Raw genomic sequence first — 19954 nt, 5'->3', positions numbered from 1 at the left:
TATTTTTTTGAGTGCTATTAAATTTAAATGTTTATTCATTTCATAAAATAAATAAAACAACTTTGTTTTTAACCACTAATTTTTTATTATTTTTTTCCACCGACCGGTTTCAAAGCAAACAAGCTTCTTCTTCAAGGTTTACGTAACTAATGAATTCTTTACTATTTTATTTTTATCATGTTAACTAAATACTACACGTGGAGCCAATAAATAAAGATTTTTTTTCCTTACAAGGGTGGTAATTTGATATCAATATTTTCGAAGCTAGACAAGAGAGGACTAAAAGAAATATTGTTTATTTGGTTATTAATGAATTTTTTCTTATTATGAATCGCTTTTTTAATTAATTAATTTGTTAATTTGTTTTAACTAGACATTTATATGTTATATGTGTTTCCAGGTATTGGCAGTTCTACCGGACAGTATACCTATCTACAGAATAAAAACATTTTTGGAGAGTGCCTTTCATAGACAGCTCAATAATCGGCGTAGAACACAAGTTTTGAAAGGGCTTTTGTATACTGAACATTTGCAGGTATTGTATAATGATGTTTATGTATTTTTTCACCTCTTTTTTAAAAACATGAATGGCACATAAAAAAGATTTTATCTAGTTAAAAGATTTACAGGTTATTTCTGCTGTTATATTATAACAGTACTAAAATAGGTCAATATAAAAAAATCATTAAAGGTTTCCAAAATTAACAGAGCAGTTAGCACAAGAGCCACAGTCATATGTACCGGAAAAAGAGAGGGAAATGTGTTTTTTACTGCGTTAGAGATAGATAGATATATGGGATACGAATAAACTTACGAAACGAAAGCATGACATGCTAAAAGGTGAAGTGGAAGAATTGCACAGTGTGTTAAGTAATTATTTGTCAGACTTCCATATTCCCTTCTCAACATTATTTCTGCGTCTTAGTTGGATTTTTGTGGTATTTTAAAAACTTTTTTTAACCTACAACACACTGTGGGAAAAAACTCCCTCGAGTCACTGTGTGACTAACCTGAGGTTACGAAATGATTTGATAATCACTCTCTCTTTTCATCTTATTAAAATTATGTGCGTCTTGCTTAGTGATATAATTATATTACAGTCTCTAAAATAAATGTTTTAGAGATTTGTCTCAGGCACTCCATATTTTGTCATTTTCGGAGATTCTGATGGACAAAGTTTTTCATTTAACATTATCAAATATACCTAAATATGTGATATATTTTTTTATGTTTCCCTAGGATTAATAGTAGATTAATAATGATAGTTGCCAAGATATGCATAATTTAATTAAGGTCACTTTTTAAAATTGGTTACATTACTGTTGGGTGGATTTGCATGATTTAGTTCATTACCAACTGAACAAAATGGCTTTTCTGGAACATCGAATATTGTAAACGAAATTTATATATCTATAGGTTACATGACGGGAATGGGCGGGTTAATGAAACATTCTGATTAGTTAGTAAATTTTTTTTGGTGGAAGTTTATTGTAATTTATAAAATAAAAAAAAGTAATGAATGACAGGTTAACACTTTAATCCACATGGTTTTATAACTATTATTATTATTTTTTCCTTTATTAAAAAAATATTTTAGTTAACCAGTATTTTCAAATGTATGTACTAACAATTATTTTGGATTATTGTTACAGGTGCAAGAGTTGAAAATGATGCATGAATCACAAAGTGTAATAATTACAGATTATAATGTATGTCCAGTTTGTAAGAAACGCTTTGGAAACCAGAGTGCTTTTGTAAGATATCCAAATGGAGACATTGTACATTATTCGTGTCAAGAAAAAAAATCTATTTCATCACAATAACTAATGGCTTTCATTGTACGTTCATTATGTACATATTTATAGCATATGTTATCCCCTGTATTTATAATCAGTTCATAATAAGTATGTTTATAATTTATTTTACATTTATGTACGCAATTTATTTAGCCAATCTTAGTAGGGAAATATCACATGCTACGAATACCAATAAAAATATGTGAAATGTATTTAGAAAAATTAATTGTATTTTCAAAATAAATATAGATATTGTGGAGAAATGTTTCCATATGTAACTTTTATAATAATATTTTTTTGAAATATGTATTTATCAAAATGCGACATGTTTGGGCTTGACAACTGCGACGTCAAGATTCATAATGATGTTCTATTTAAATTTAATCAGCCACAAACAAAATAAACAATTTAACCAAATACTGACATATTAGGAGCGTGGCCAATGCAATGGACAGTTTTCATGTGAATTCAAAATTATAAATTTAATAATATGAATAAGTACAAAAGAAATTTTTTTACTCGACAATATTTCATTAATCTAAAATTGTAAAAATAAAAAATCGTGTTATTTCCCTACTGTTAAAATATATTAATGGATACTAGATACATAGTTTGTCTCTACTCTGCTATATTCTGTGAAAATTGAATGTGTACAATTTGTACACTTCCTTAATGTTTTTTTTTCATCTATGAAATAAAATGCAATAATTAGTTTTAAGAAAAGAGCTGTTAATTTTATACTTGAAATATTAAAAGTCTATCTCAAATAGATTATATACCATAATTTATGTGTTTTATTTCAGCATCTCATCAGTGATTCTGCAAACTGCATAAGCTGTTTTTTTTTACAAAAATATTTTACTTCAATAAATTCATTATAGGGAGCCATTAGTTTTAAATCATTGCTATTTTTCTTCTAAATAATGATAGTTTTTATGATACCCTAGTGGTATTTTTGGTTGGTATATTTCGGTTTTTAGGTTTCCCTGCAAAAAAAACAATTGATAGTTATGCGATATCACCGACGATATTTATAAATTATGCAGTCAAAACTAAAATATATTTTTCTAACAAAAAAAAATGTAATCAATATCTCACTATGTCTCAACCTATGACAAAAAAACTTATTTTTCTCTGTGTCCAGGCGGATGAAGAAAACAGTTCTATGCATAAACTAGAACTAGAGCCCAGGAATGTTCTTCGAATTCTTGAGGTCCTGAGTTTTAATCCTGACTGGGTGAATGTGGAATATTGATTTAGAAGGTTGTTTAAACTGGAATATTTTATTATTCCTGGACTGGCACCTGGAGCGTAGGACTGATCACCTTACCTTCATGTAACAGATGATTAAAATACGTTGCATTTGGCTTACTAATGCAGTGCTTTATGAACCACTGAATCCGGAAAGGGAAATGATTTTTTTTGTCTTATTAACGAGTTAAAATATTTACTCTTGTTTGTTTTAATATTTTTTTTCATGTTTATGTGCTTTAAAACTACGCAATATATTTCTTATAATAAAACTACAGTACCCTACTGAGCCCAGATAATTTTCAGTGGCAATATACATATTTGTAGAGTAATTATTTTTTGTTTATTTAATGAGTGCTTAAAATACAGTAAAATATTTAGAGACAAAATAGCAGATTCATAAAAATAAATTTGACCAACCTCATATGTACAGTGTGGTAGATTTCATAGTCGAACTTGGTTATAACAATCACGGAAATAGCGATACATCAGATGTAATGAGTAATGAGTAATGAGGAAACATTTGTTAACATTTTAGTATATGGTTTTCTCCATACATTTATTCACTTTTATGACGAGTTTCTTCTCGGATATACCAAAAAAAAATATTGTCAACAGTTGAGCAAAAACTTGACAATCATTTAAAATCATAATTTTCGAAATAAGAACCAAGTAATAAAATCTAAACAGGTGGCTAACTTAGGACCGATGCCACTGGCAATCGGGATCGAATGACGTTTATGACACTATGTAAGTTTCTAAGTACCTAATTGGTGTTTTTGCTGACAACATTGAAAAAATTCACACACATGGTTGAAATTGCGTGTAAACAATCCAATATTTGTGAACCCAGTATGTACCGGCTCCGTGCATTACAATTTACAGCTTCTTTTGTAGTTTATGAATGACATTCTTTTACAGCGTTTTTCAGTGCTATGGTCAATGCATAGTAAATAGTACGAGTGGGTGATGTCATATCAGTTAAAAACTAACCCTTGAATTATAAACATGTCTTCTAAACAAGAGGAAGTGTCTCGCAATTCGTGAAAAACTGGAAATCATTTGTGAAATAGAATAAAGCGAAAAATCATGAGGAGTGTAAAGTTTTCCTTATCCACAGTGTAAATATTGTAGAAAAATAAAAATGCTTATTTATTTGCATTTAAAATTTAGAAAGTATTATGTTTGTAAGCATTTATTATAATTTTCGTTAATAGTTTTATTTTTTTAAATTATCCGCATAAACGATTCATATATTTATCTGTTTACTTAGTCGCAATATGCAATGGCGTTTGAATAAAAAAAACCTTTCTCTGGTATAACGAGTAATGCTTATTACGAGCAAATTCAGTCGGTCCTATCTTCCCCGTAATAACTAAATTTGACTAGTTGGTTTTGTTTTATTATTTTGAAAATAATATAACATCACCAAGGAATTTCATCTATATTTTTATTGAAATCAAGTTTTATCAAGAAATATCTATGTACAAAAAAAAACAATGATTTCATAGCATAAAAATGTTAATAATTTAGCAATCTGGCATTCGCGCCTAAATCTATACAAATACTATAATTCCGAAAGTGTGTTTGTTTGTGTTGGAGTAATGGAGCAGCTGATCAATGTAAGTTTTTGGATAAGAATAACCGGTAGCTAAGAAGTGTCATAGGTTACCTTTCATCCCAAAAAAATACCGCTTGCACAAGAAAATTCTTACTGTTATTTTTACATTCGGCAGAAAAAATGTGCAGAAGCGACACGTTCACGTCGAGCAAATCACTATTGTCACAAGTTCCTGTCAGTGATGGTCCGCACAAGGACAATGCGTCCGCTGGCTGCCGCGTGCGCTGGTGGGTAGTCATTGTTCCGTAGAGATAGCCTGCCCGTCTATCTCGGTGGCAATATCTCGGAACAATTTTTGCCCTACAAATTGCTGTTTATACGTGGACAATTGTTGAGTCCTGGGACAAAATGTTTTGTGTTGTCCACGTGTAAACGGCCTTTTAGAATCATATGCATGTGCCATTATGGGTAGTCAAATACTTATTGCAAACTGGCGACTAATTAAAAATACATAATAAATCTGCCTTCGGATGATTATAAATACGGGATAGCTTATAATTTAAATTTCATATTTAAGTTTTGGAGTGTCTAAGAGTGATTGTAAACAATATCTTTAGTCAAATTACATACCATATTTAAATTTATGCACAATAAACATTTGATCATAATTCTGTTCTATTATTTAAATAAAAAAATCTAAGGGCACTGATCTAGAGTACTATGTCCATGTACATCTCCCTTCCCCTCCTTATCCTCTCTTCAAGCATCCTTGTCCTAATCCCGCCCAATTTACAATAACTTACTGTTCTAAAAAAAAAAAGTTAAAAATCTTTAATTATTGAAAAATATTTACGAGTACATGAAAATAACATTTTTATAGGTATAAACTTATATGTAATTATTTAATATGTAATATATTTTCTTTACTAACTTTGTATACTTTGTGGAAATCTGTTATTAGTTCTGAGTTTACACACTTTATCTGTTTGTTTACTATAAATATTAAATATGTATGTTGAACTGTTGATTTCCAAAATAAAATAATGCCTTTTCCCATAAATGTGAGGCTTCTTGTTTTTTTTCGCTAGCAATATTATTTTTACATAAACACTTATCCTTGGTGATTCTTAACGAAAATATGAAACTAATTATTCATAGATGGCGCTTTTATCATTTTTTATTGAAAAATGCTAATGCTAAGTTTATTTTCAATGGAAATTTTACAAAACTTGGTTTGCGGAAACATGATCTATATTGATTGTAACAAATACCATAGCAATATAATTTAGATCCTTTTCACAAAATGGTGTACAAAACAAAAAATATGATAAGTTATTTTTATTACTTTACCAACTAGAGTGACTTTATTTCCATTTTATTGCAGCTATTTGGACTAGAATTTTAGGATAGATGATGAAATTGGTGCTTGGTCTGTGACTCCAGAATATAATAAATGGGTGAATAATTATGAAAATACCACTAATTATAAAAAAGTTAAATGATTTATAGTTTCGTGATTGTTCATAATGAGGAAGTTCAGTGTTTTTTTTTTTAAACTTTTAAATAGACTATCTTATGTTGTCAAAAGTTATAAAAATATATTTGTATGTATTGTATCATCGTATTTTGTAATTACTCCACGTGCGATTTCACAAGTCCTCTTTGGTGAGTTCTGCTAATTGGTGAGTACGTTTCCCATAAACCGGAAATCTATCACAACATTCTATCACTGCTTGATTCTGAAGAACTAGTAATGTCGTTCAAAGTTATTTCGTTTTCATTATTTTTTTCATACATTTTCAAGAAACTTTACCCATAAAAGTTAATGGGATAATTTTTACCACGCGTAACAAATTTTTGTTTTACGTCTAATTTCCCGTAGCACTGAATTTCCTTATTATTGTGTAGCTACGTAATTTTGTCATCAACACTATAGCCCCATTCACTCTTTAAATACAAAAAAAAACTGTTTAAATACATCGATATATATGTATACCTACGCTAGATGCGGCACTAAGCACCCATCTTGTGTACCATTCAACTGAGGTTCCGGAACTTATCTTGTATTTGATATAAATTTTCTTTTTTTCTCTCGCAATATAATTCTTATACTTTTCTCTATGTTTAAAAATTATTTTTGCTTCCTTGTGTGTGTCTAAATGTCTGTTATGTCTAAAGAAATGGACACAGCATGGAATGAAGAATAACAAATAAATAAATGTATATGCAATGCATATTAGAAAAAATATAAATGAATTATTCTGATCGTATTTTAAAAACTGTCCTTAGGTATATAACACTATTGTCTTTGTGTTGAAAAAAAATCAAAGATAATTATTAAAAATACCTATAAATTGTTTTTAAAAAGCAATACAATCAATTATGTTATAATTTAATAGCACATAGCACAATCGAATATTAAGTTATTTTCTAATTTGTAAGGTTAAGTTTTTTGGTACTTTCAAAAAATAATCAGAGATGGTGCTATTTAACACAAAAAGACAAGGCACAGGAAAAAAAATATTCATACTGGTACTGAAATAGCACTGAATCGATATCGTATTTCAAAAATATTTATATATGATTTCTGTCAAAACATGATACTTTTAATGTTGTATTATGAAAATGAAAATATATTATTACCGGGAAGCGACAACGCCCACCCCCTATCATCCTTTTTTATAACCGGCCGATGACATCATCCCGCCATTTTAGATTAACAAATACTCCGCAGGCGTTTTGAGTACTCACATAAAACTAAACAATGTTCTTTAAAAAAAACATATTGATTGTGAAAAGAATAACGAATTGAAAATAGCGAATTTCTGCATACTTCGCAACAAAAGTTAATTGCGAGTTTCATTGATAATTAAAGAGCGAACTACTTCCTAACCAGTGCGCATGACAAGCCGAGTTGTATTGGTTTTGGTGACTTGAAACGAGTGAATACGGGACTGTTTCGGAAGTCGGGGAGTTTTTTTGAAGTGTGTGGCTGGTTAAATGTGAATTAAGTTTGTGTGGTTGTTGCCGAATATTGGAATATATTTACTTCAAATTAACGGTAAGTGACTCATTAAATTTGAGTACGTATAACAGATGCTTCGCGGTTAAAATGCTCATCGGCTTGCGCTATTTAATATGGCCGATTTACTACCAAGCGGCAAATATAGTTTTACCCTATTCTAAAGGCGTTTTTTCCTCGGATAAAAGTATTTTGCAACGTAATTTTATATTTCCTCATGGTCTTTTACTAAGTTAAGATCACTTCATGTCAAAATACCTCGTTTATTTTGGTTTTGGTTCGGGAAGTGTCAAATAGGCGACTATTTCATTAGTGTCAGTGATGTCATGTCATTTGACTTTTTGTGAATGAGGTAATTTTGCTGAACATAGTCTTGAATTTCTTTTGATCAAAAATGTACTTTAGACTCAGGATCGTTACATATATACCGTAGCTCATCTCCCTAACTGGGAATACCCAGTATTTTTGTTAGATGTAGCAGCTTGCTAATGATTGTATTGAAAGTCAGTTGGAGCATAGCATCCCCTTACGCTTAGTTACTAATTGTCATCAGTCATCACTTCTCTATTATACGATATGTTGAATCAGACGTCTTTTTAAAAGTATTACTTTGGTTTTGTTGAATCATTGATGAAGTGGGCGTTGTACTTTGTACCTTGAACATTTCATTCTGAACATGCTCAACCCTCAATTATACTCATTTTAGTTAGGGATACATTTCAGTATTAAAAATATTATGTTTTTCATAATTGTATGTGTAGTTACCAAAAATTACATGGTTTTTAATATAATAATTAGAGAATAATAATACCTAGGGAAATAATAATAATAATGGATAACTTATATAGCGCCATTTTCGTAATATAATACCCCACGGCGCTTTACAAAGTGATTATATAAAGATATAAATTTAATTTTAACTTTTTAATCTAAGAAAAATAATGTACTTTGTCACCAAATTTTAAGAATTTATTGAAATGATTTAGAGAACAAGTGGGTTCCAAGTTTCTTCCGAATCATCACTTTACTCTCACAGTTTCGGACGTCTGCTGGGAGAGCATTCCAAGCCGTAGGGCCTGCGACCGCAAATGCGCGTTCGCCATATTTAGTGCGCTGTTGGCGTAGAGGTAAAATAACTTTTCCTTTCGACGTAGATGTAACTGATCTAAGCGTAAGACGTCTGTCAGCTAGTTCATCTGGAATGCAGAGTTCCCTTAGATATTCTGGAGCAGAGTTGTGCAGTGACTTATACATAATCCAACAGAGTTTGTATTCCACCCTCTGTCTTAAACGTAGCCAGTGTAATTCCCGAAGTAGTGGAGTAATATGACTGAGCTTAGAGATTACAAAAATAAGTCTCGCTGCTGCATTCAGTACAGACTGTAAGCGAGTCATTTTATTCATTGGTTGACCTGCGTAGATACCATTACAATAATCGACTCAAATTCAACTGACTGTTACTTTTCATTCAATTTGTCATACATTTTTTACTCTATATGCTTTATATAACTAATATCATGCCAAAATAGTTTGAATACTCCATAAAAACACTAGATACTTAATTAAATTATAATCAAAACACTTCAAGGTAAAGCACTAAAGAGAGTATAGAATATTAATATATTTAGTATTACTTGGGTATAAGATGACCAGCTTGTGCTGCTGCAAGTCAAGAGAAATCAAAATGAACGTAAATAAATAAATAATCTACATGAACATTTGATGTAACTCAGAACCTTATGAATGGCCATTCAGTGTTTTATAATAGATATTTTACTAAATAATTATTTAAAATTATAATTAAAATGTCATTTTTCTTTAATATTTCGACAGTAATTTGTAATGAAGCTTTCTGTATTATTCATTTTAAACATAGAGAGATTTTTTGCATCACATTATTTATGGTACTTTATTAAAATTTTATCGTAATCTCGTTGAGATGATACTTCCATCCTTACATGAATATTTTTAAGACAATACAATAACCCCTTTGAAACAATACAACAATCTCTTCGAGACAATACAGTAATCTCTTAAAGATGATTTTGCCAATGATTTCCTTAAAATAATATAATAATCTTTGTAATATATATGTAATACTTACATTAGTGCCTTAGAGACAATAAGTACTTATATTAATATCTTTGAAAGGATACTTGTTTACCTACATTAATCTCACTCTTCTCCATAGTACGTTATTTCTTTAATTACCATTACTCATATTATGCTCAACTAAGAGTGAAAAATTATTCGTTAGATTCTTATGTATTGTTTGTTTATATGTTGTGAAAAGTTGCTGTTGTCTAAAAATTTTCATGATAAGTAGTCACTTACGAGCAGACTAAAAAGAACCAATTTATTATATTTAGATTTTGCTTAAGAATTTTTATTTTTTTTATAAATTAATGAGCAAAACTCATAAGCAAGACATATTTAATTTGGTGTAGTGTAAGTATATACAAACGAAAGCTTACCGATGTGTTGCATTGTCGCAGAGATGAAGTAAAAGAATATACTATTGTCTCAAACACTATACGTCTCACTCTTGACAATATAGATATATTCGCGAGCGAGAGAGACAATTCCACATGTGACGCAGGCCAGCCTGCAGCACTGCCACAAAACGCCATTTGCTCTCAGTTATAGCTAGAGCTCTGCTAAGGGTGGTCCGTTTGATCGCGCTGTGAGCGTTAGCAAATGGGTTTTTCATCTTTTTAGCAATTATATTTTTAAAATTATCACCTTTGACTTCCTATGAATGTTATATTTTTCAGATTTTAAATTCCTCCTTTTTGTATGTGTATTAACTACATACGTTTGTTTCTAAGTTTCTATGTAAATACTGAATAAATAAAATTAGTATATAAAAAGAAACATTTTAATAGACTTGATTTCCGAAAAACCACTCTCCTCTTTCTGTGCAAATAGAAGCACTTACACACTTCTGGTTGAACAATAAGGAGAGGTCTCAGCAAAATGTTCGTACGAGGTTTTCTCAGAGCACGAATTATATCATACTCAAAACCCGTACGACTTTTGCTGTGAGACATCTCTCCTTTATCGCACCGAGAGTGTTCAAAATTTTGGAAGAGCGTATTAAGCTCTAAAGGACAAAAACTATTTTCAAGAGAAGAGTTATGGACTGGATTTTCCTTTGTGGGAGGGATTTGAGTGGGAAACTCCTCGATGATTTTCCGAATGTTTGAGTTTACTGTTTACCATATTGATGTGCCATATATTTGTTTTATTATTATTGTTGTGTTTCTCACCGTATATAATATTTGTGATGATATACTCATGTGTCTGTGTCAACTAATTGCTCGTCTTAACTTAACACAGGACTTTTAGTCTTTTAAAGTTGGGATTTATGTCTCAAATAATGACATTTAAAAAAAACTGTCTTTAGGTGAATAAATAAATAGATTTGCCACACATTCACCTGAGATATTAAAAAAATTAGATGGCTATCATTAGTACCCGAGCTTAAATTGTATAATATGTTATTAGGTCTAGAGTAAAAATAACAGTTAGAATGGAAATAATATTAAGTAAGCATTACATATCATAGATCTCAAATGTTTTGAGAGTCCAACATGTGACCTTCAGTTTTATTGCATTTTCATGGCTGTTCAGAATTTAGATGATGTTTCATTTTTTGTGGTAAGTACCTAATTAAACTTGTTTAGAGAAACTGAGTGTACTTGCCTATTTCTGGTTGATGTTTTTTGGTGAAATCATTGACAGGTACATAACACACATAGGTAATTCCTTCTGAAAGTGAGTTCTGGGAACCTGCTATAATAGTTATCTCTTCTCTGAGAATTGCATCAAATTTTACAGTAAGTACCTACTTAACTCTAACATTGATGATCTTGGAATAGTTGAAATCAATAAAAAAATATAATTTTGAATCGAATTCATTAATTCATATTTATTAATTTGTTCACAAATAATTTTATTTACATTTATTGAGACACATGTCCCAACTTCATTGAGGTATAGTCCTGTGTCGAATTAGGAGGAATAATATACTTGAATAATATAATTGAACAATATAATTGAACAATAATATTAAACAAAACACATTGACATATTAATACATAGACGCGTCCTATAGAGTAAAATAGTGATACAAAAACGTGCCCAAAGATAATACTTTTATTTATTTATACCAGGGCTGGATTCAATAATCATACATACGCTACCAAAAATTAAAAGATACTGATTTTTGGTAGATAAAAAAGTTTGTATTTTAATGTTAACAATCATTCGTTGCTGGTGGATCCCAATCAGATTCTTTCCTTATAATTTCGATCCATTCATATCTTTTCACTGGATTTCGGAAAATGCAAAAACAATATTTACTCACATTTATTATAATTTAAAAACGTATTCCTATCAGTGCAGCCTTGTAAGTAAGAAGAGCTTCGCAATTGTGTCGCTAGGCGTAGTTTGACGTTTACAATAAATAATATTTATATTTGAATATTAATTGTTTTAAGCGTTGTTAATCACTCATTTACCAATGAAAAATTACACAATTTTTTTTACAATGTTTATCCGAAAGGTTTTTACACGCTTTCATGACACGAGCAGGCATTTTTGTTTCGATTCTAAACGTCACGCCCGGTTGGCGGTTGAAGAACGACTAAATACACTTTCGGCATGACTGAGCGTTTGAGCATGAGTTAAGTGTCATAATTTTTAAGGGCTCAAGGCAGTCTATGTCTGTGTGTATCACATCAATAAAATATAACACAGCACATCAATATAAAAAAGAACAAAGACAAACATATATTTGATTTACAAGAAAGAAACATCTAAAATAATTGAAAACATATACGTACTACTTGATCCATTAAATATGGGACAGAAATGAGTCTACTTGTACTAGTAGAACTCTATAAATGAATCTACTTCTATTCTGAGACCATCTTGTACTATTTATGTATGCCACTGAAAATATGACACAAATGCGCGTACTTATTTTATTAAAATCAAAGTTTAATAGGAATAACGTTATTTATTTATGTATGTTTTGAGTAGTCGTATAATACCATTGATGCAGGCATAGAATTAAGAATAGTCCAAAAGGAGCGTAGAATCATATTTAAATACATCGGACTGTATCCGAAAATCCCCCCACTATGCCCCAATTTCCCCGCGCGCATTCGTGATGTCGACGCGTAATGTTGCAAGATGGGAAAAAATATAATCATAACGCAAATGTAAGTTTTTAAAATAAGCAATCTGTTGATTTCTTTAAAATTTTATTGTGCACGCGGAAATATTGATTGACACAACAGAGTAGATAAGTAAAAGGTCATTTAATAAGAGTAATTGAATTTATAAACTTTCAATTTAAAATATAAAACAAATTTTATTTTACATAAAACGGATATTTTTATATCATGTTAAATAATATTTGATGTTTCAAAGATAATGTCGGTCAAATGTCCACCACAGAGTTGTTTAATCCGAGGTCCAGATTTCAATAGTTTTCTCATTTGATGAGCAAAGTAGGGTAAAAAAATTTACTATCCTGGCAACACTAACGAAATGTCCATTTTAATTTCTTCCACAATCTGACAGATGGAAAAAGAATGCTATTTTTAAGCAATGTATTTGCTACTTACACATTCATTTGCTAATTACACATGAAATGTGATTGCATCATGTTTCCTTAAGATCCTAGCAGTAATTCTACACTTTAAAAGGACACAACACTGCATAGTTGAATTCTAATCAGGAGTTGCGTACTGAGCGACGTCTACAAATAATCTAATGGGTCAAAACGTAAAACTAATTTATGAGTAGATTAGTCGCCTGTTTTATGCTCGTATGCGGTTTTTTGGACTATTCTTAATTCTATGGATGCAGGCATATGCCATATGTAAAAATAAAAACAACAATATTGCTCTTATGTCCGCTTATCAAATAATTAATAATCTCCTTTCCACTATCGACCTGTACAATATTGTATTCATATCTTTAGATTATTATGCTTATACGGTATTTCTGAAAATAATGATCATTTTATAATCGTCGTCATTCATAGCATGAACGTGTCATTAAAATACGATATAAAAATACCTTGATACACTCGTTTTGAGTGCAACCCTTAATGTTTTACAGCATAGATTATATTTAACACACTTTCATCATCGCTAAAGTGGATTGATGACGTTAAATAATGTAACCAGTTATTTTATCTGGCGCTGTGGTAGTCGCACGTTACATAATATCGCTCGTGCGCGAAATAATTTAACGCATGTAACTACTTACCGTACTTGGACATATTAAGTATGCAGGTGTGTGTGTTTACCGTTGGATGTACCAAACATTACTTACACTTACACGCGTATTATAAACATAAACAGTACATATATTATTCTCTATTGATAGCAATTATTGCTATTTTTACTTCACTTCTGCAGCGCGCGATAGTATTATTTTAGCAAGTGATATGCTAATGCTTAATTTTTTGTTTTTTTCTCTTTTTGTTTTAGTTTTATTATCTTTAAATGCTTTCTGGTTTTCTCTTGAAAGTTTTAATATGTATTATTTATGTTTATTGTTTCCAACACAGTGATTGGTACAATACAATGATATTATTACAAAAACAGCACCAATTATGTGCACACCACAATATATAATCATCATTTATCATTTATTTATTCATATATATGTACATTACAAAATGGAATATCTTAATTCATACATATAGAAATTAGGTATATATTTAAAAAAAAACACATTAGGATACATAATATCCAAAGAATAATATGTTAAAAAAGTAAGAGAATCTTGTAAAGAAAAACTCCCTCAGAGACGTGAAAAATGTCAATGTCCAAATTGATATTGTTTAACATAGAGATAGCCCTTCCAACATGCATAACCTTGCAAACATCATTCTCTTTCCGCACCTAATGGTACATAGGGCACTGCATTAAAACACCAATCGCAGCGTGTCATATTTTTTTTTTTCATGAAGGTAAGATGAAAAGGCTTACGCTTTGGGTACCAGTCCCGATTCTAGTGTGAAAACATTCTTTTAAATAAATATTTCTTATCAATCATGCCGGGAATCGAACCCGAGACCTCTTGCATGGTAGGCAATCGCGCAACACAATATATAATACAATTAATTTGTTTTATATTGTTTATATCTGTTTAATTCAATTTTCGTATGAAATATGCTATTTTTTTAATCTTATTTTTCTATATGGGTGGTTGGACATTGCTTTACCCGCCCAATCGAGCTGGAATAAAAATTATTATTGTTATTAATAGCTATATTGTTGTTATTAATATATTTTATGGTATTGCTATGTTGTGAGTTACTTCATTCTTTCGTCTTAGATTTTTCCCCCGTGCTAAGTTGGCGAGTCTTTGGAGGTTCTTTTTTTTTATAATTACACCGTTTTAGGCAAAGGTATTTTAAATAACGCTTTTCTGGACTTGAGATACTAAAACAGGAGGCCCAATTACAGTCCTGAATTACAGCACAGAACACCCAGGCTTGAGGAAAAAAGTAACTTTTTGTGTTCTCACCGGGAATCAAACCCGGAACCTACTGAAACTACTATCAACAGGCCGGCTTCTCCTGAAGAGTTTTAAGTGGTTTCCTCTCCACATGAGCAAATGCTGAGAAGTGCCTGATTGGTCCACATTAGAATATGCTTCCTGATCCCAACAGTTTAGCTAAAATAAAGTAATATAATAGCAGAAAAACCCTATTTTTGAAATATAAACCTTGTATATTATAAGCAAGGTAAAAAATAATGCAACTCCCATATAAAAAATATAAAAAAACCCGGAACCTTCCGTGCTTGAGTCAAGTGTCTTAGCCATTACACCGTGGAGTTTGCTATCACGATCTTTCAGAATTGTTCCTAAATTTGCCGAATTTATCGATCGAGATAACTGCTTATCTATCATTAGCACGTGAACTCTATTTTATATTAAATGCCAGAAATACATTTCGGTAATATTTAATTTGAAACATTCCTGAAATTAGCATGTTCATTTGGCAGTAGTTACTAGTGTAAAATCATGATGAATTCACAACACTAATGCTAATACTGACGTCAGTAAGTATACAGGGGCAGTGTTGCCAACGGCGCATCCTGCGTGTGTTTGGAAAACGGAAGATGGCAATTTAATATTCAGGGGGTCCGCAGACGAGGGGACTGTTCCTGAATGGTGTCTGACATCACTAAAGGTCATGAATATTCCTTCAGACTTTTCTCTCCTTTTACTTCCTGGTGTCCCGGTGTCCTGGAAGCGGTGCATTTAACCGTAGCGTGATTGATTGCTTTTCATCTCATTGTCATTACCACAATACGTCACTCGTTCGTTATCTTGTCATCCGCCTAGCTGAAATCACGCGGTTTGACAGCATCCTAATCCTTCTATACACGGTATGCATAAAATGTCTGAAATTCTCCTTAACTTATCGTGGTTTAATTAATTAATTCTTATGATTAAGCTGTAATGTCAACGTATCTTGTATGTATTTTAATTAAGTAAGTACAGTGGTCGGCACTCTAAGTGTTATCAATGAAAAATTCTGTAATTTTGTCAATGTGTAGATTTTTTAAATTTAAAAACTTCAGTATATCGTAAAAACATTTCAATTTTTAAAAATGTTATTGTTCGATGTAGCCACCTTTAGCGCGGATAAAAGCATCGAGTCTGTCCAAGAAGGCTTCACACGCTGCACGAATGTGGGCTGCAGGTATTTTGTCCCATTCTCGGCGAAGAGCAATCTTTAAGGCGTCGACCGTTTCATATTTTTTAGCTAAAACTTTAGCCTCTAGAATGGACCACATGGAAAAGTCCATTGGATTTAAGTCTGGGGAATATGGAGGCCAATGTTGTGATGAAATGAAGCTGGGAACTTTTTCTTGTAAAAAATGTTAGGTTTTACAGGCTTTATGGGATGGTGAACGTCCAATGGTTTTTACCGAATTTTTTACGTGCCCAAGGTTACAACGCATCATTTAAATTAGCCATTTGGTTGCTACAGCAGCGTGAAGTTGGTAACACTCCGAGCGCATACTTATTGTTTACTCATCTCAAAATTTTCAAATCACCACAACAGGCGAGTTCACCGTTCCATCCGTGCAATGAGGAACTTCAGCCCTACGGGAAATGGGATGTAAAAATGTTTTATTGTATAAATAAAAGACAAGTGATACTTTAATCCACAAATTTGGAATATCCAGTGACCGGTTTCATCGCTTTCTCGACATCTTCGAGACTGGTATCTCTATTAAGGAGTTCAATGTATTTATGCAAAACAGAGGTAAGGATAGATAATTCAAAATTATATGAAAGTAAATTAAATATAGTTATTTTTATCTTCAGGATCATTATCATTTTTTTTTGGGTTAACTAATGAGTTGATATAATGGTATTTTAATGAGTTTAAGTATTTTATTTTTAGTGCCCCATCCTTCGTGAGTGTGATTTTTGTCAATTATAATTTCTGAAACACAAAGGGTAAAAAGTCATTAGTAAAAATATATTATAATGGGTAAAGTAATGGAGAATGCACGTGTGTTATCTTGTGGATTAAAGTATCACTCGTCTTTTATTTAAATAATAAATTACAATGAACTTCCATCAGGAATTTTCACTTACAAACTTAAAAAAAAGGTAAAAATGTTTTCTTACGCGCGGTAAAAATTAGAGCATTAAATTGTACCGCAAAATTTCTTGAAAATGGAAAAAACCTATTAAAAAATATTCTAATAAAAACGAACTACTTTGAACGACGTCACTAGTTCATAAGAATCATCCAATGATAATAGAGTTGTGAAAGATTTCCGGTCTGCGGTAATTCAGTGGACTAATCGGCAGAACTGACAGAGAAGCAGCGGAAGAGAACATGAACATATAACACGTCACACGCGGAGTAATTTCAGAATTACAAAACTTTCAAAAATCATAGCGCTGATAATATGATACATAAAAGTTTTTTTTTTGCTTAGTTTAATTGTCCATTCACAAATAATAAAAAACACAAAACTTCCTTATTAGTCGACTCCAATCTTTCGTAAGAAAATTGGACCACTTTGGTAAAGTTTTGTCGAAAGCACGTTTGACAATATATTTTAATATTATACATATCATTATTCATGTCCGCTCTCTGGTTGGAGCATATGGTGTTCACAAAAGAGCCTCCACGCATATCCGTCAGCTGCCGGCTCCTGTGTATCCTCCCAAGTCAGTCCCGTAGTTTTGCCATGAACTGCCGACGAACAGTCTGCAGCGGACGTCCAGGAAGTCGAGTACCCGATGCCTCGTAAAGTAGGCGACCGTAGTTACTCACACTCAAGGCCGCAGCCGACTATCCCGCCAGATCCTCACACAATAGTTAAAGCAGTTAGAAAGAACATACATATTGCACTAAGTATAAGCCTTTTATTCTTTACTACGCCATTTCCCCGTACGGGTAGGCAGAGAGAATGGACCGCCACACACGTCTATCATGGCATACATTCCTAGCTTCTTCCACATTCATACATCTTGTCATACATGCCCCTCGGTTCTGTCTGCTTTTGACACGACCAGATTTAAGATTTTTTTGGTTTATCTGATCATGCCACGTCTTCCTTGGTCGTCCACGCTACCGTCCATTTTCGCCATATACAGGGTGTTCATTAAACCCTGTCACATCCGAAACTGCGATGATCAGTATGAGCAAGAAGACATATTGGCACATTGAAATAATTTTTTAGAACGATTAAAATTTAAAAAAATAAAATATCAAAAAAAGCAAATGGTTGTTTACTTCTGCAGGGGTGAAACGAGAAATGAGAAGGGGGAGTCTGATACTGCGCCGCGCTCTCCTCACTTCTTCTCTGCAGAAGTAAGCAACCATTTGTTTTTAAAAAATATTTTATTCAAAAAAGTTCTTTGTTCTAAATTTTTTTTTAAATATGCTAATATGTCTTCTTGCCCATACTGATCATCGTGGTTTCCGATATGACAGGGTTTAAAGAACACCCTGTATACTTGTTTTACCATTCTTTCGTCGTCCGTTCGTTCTACTCGACCAAACCATCTCAGAGAGACCCTTTCTTAATGTTATCAATTTTACTTGACTCAGATTTACACTTTCGCCTGATTTCATCAATCGTAACCCTGTCATACATTGATTTTTCCACACATTCGTCTAAGAGATCGCATTTCAACCACGTTCACTCGGCTTTCATCCTTCCTCTGCCAGTTCCATATTTTTTTACTTTCACACATAAGTGTTGGGACTAAAACTCCGTTGTGCACTGCCAGTTTAGCTTCGATTGACATATTTTTATTAGCAATTACTGTGCTTAGTGCGCCGTTTATTTTGTTGCCCGCATTCACTTTCCTTTCAACATCTTTTTTACTCTTCTATATCTTGACAACACGCTTCCCAGGTACACAAATTCTTCTACTTGTTCCTTTTAAGCCTTTTATTCTTTCTTTATAAATTTCGTGCGGGCAAAGTTACCGGCATATTACTTACGTCGATTTTTTATCGGTCCATGTTGGTAATTCCACGTCACCTTGGTGACCAATGATGAGCCATCGCCGTTTTAATAAAATGTTAGCTTAAATGCAGTACTAACTGGTGTGTGAAATCATAGAAGGTCAAATGAACGTACCAAGTTAAATGCCAAAGCAAACTTTAGTTTCGCTAGATATGTATTGTTGCGCTAAATACAGTATTCCATTGATACACGTCACGCATAATGACTATTATCTACCTATTTATATTTTCCTTTTGTAAAAAAAACGTTTTGTGATTCTCCTCGCTGTAAATTGGATATTTCTTTGTATTTTATCTTTCGATCATCTCGGCTTGTACATTTCTGATAATGTTGCAAAATTGGCAGTTCAAAACGCAGTCCTGGTCCCGACCCTGATGTATGGGAGCGAAGTATGGAGTTGGAAAAGCAGGGATGAAAGTAGGCTGAGTGCTGTCGAAATGCGATCTCCCAGGCGAATGTGTGGTAAAATTATGTACGATAGATGCACAAATGTTGAGATCCGTACATTATGTTAGGCTGAGACAAGCATTATCGACAAAATCAAGAAAGGAGCTGTGCGCTGGTTTTTTTTTTTTCTCTATTCATTGCTTTGCTTATGCATACAAAGCTTTTTTCCTGGTATGTATATTTTGCACAATAGTTATTTTTCACGGGTCTGAGTCAATTCCTTCATTAATTTTTTTCATTTTTGTAACTATGGCCTTTAGAAAGTCAATGTATTTTTCGGAAGTAGCTTCATTTTTTTTATAACTTCCTCTTGGTTTTCAAAAATTTGGCTGTA

The 19954-nt window shown here is 32.0% G+C and overlaps 1 protein-coding gene and 2 long non-coding RNA genes across 8 annotated transcripts in view; 2 read left to right on the top strand and 1 right to left on the bottom strand.

Moving 5' to 3' along the window:
* Positions 1 to 398: 398 nt before the first annotated feature.
* Positions 399 to 5276, top strand: LOC148276335 (uncharacterized). The gene is made up of 2 exons (XR_015823793.1): positions 399 to 535; positions 1653 to 5276. It is a non-coding gene; the product is annotated as an uncharacterized LOC148276335 (long non-coding RNA).
* LOC148276334 (uncharacterized) lies at positions 2441 to 6416 on the bottom strand. The gene is made up of 2 exons (XR_015823794.1): positions 3468 to 6416; positions 2441 to 2782 (listed from the first exon to the last, which is right to left on the bottom strand). It is a non-coding gene; the product is annotated as an uncharacterized LOC148276334 (long non-coding RNA).
* A 905-nt stretch (positions 6417 to 7321) lies between these two features.
* The window catches only part of beta-Spec (spectrin beta chain), a 164535-nt gene continuing 151902 nt past the window's right edge, over positions 7322 to 19954 (top strand). For all 6 annotated transcript variants that reach the window (XR_015823787.1, XR_015823786.1, XR_015823789.1 and 3 more), the window contains exon 1: positions 7322 to 7669. The gene's annotated coding sequence lies outside the window, so the exon portion shown is untranslated. The remainder of the gene's footprint in view (positions 7670 to 19954) is intronic.

This window comes from Micrasema longulum, unplaced genomic scaffold (genome assembly GCF_059751315.1).
Source record: "Micrasema longulum isolate JH-2025_06_02 unplaced genomic scaffold, ASM5975131v1 h1tg001237l, whole genome shotgun sequence".
Taxonomy (NCBI): Eukaryota; Metazoa; Arthropoda; class Insecta; order Trichoptera; family Brachycentridae; genus Micrasema; species Micrasema longulum.
Note: the sequence above shows the minus strand (reverse complement) of the source record. Positions and strands in the feature narration are given on the sequence as shown.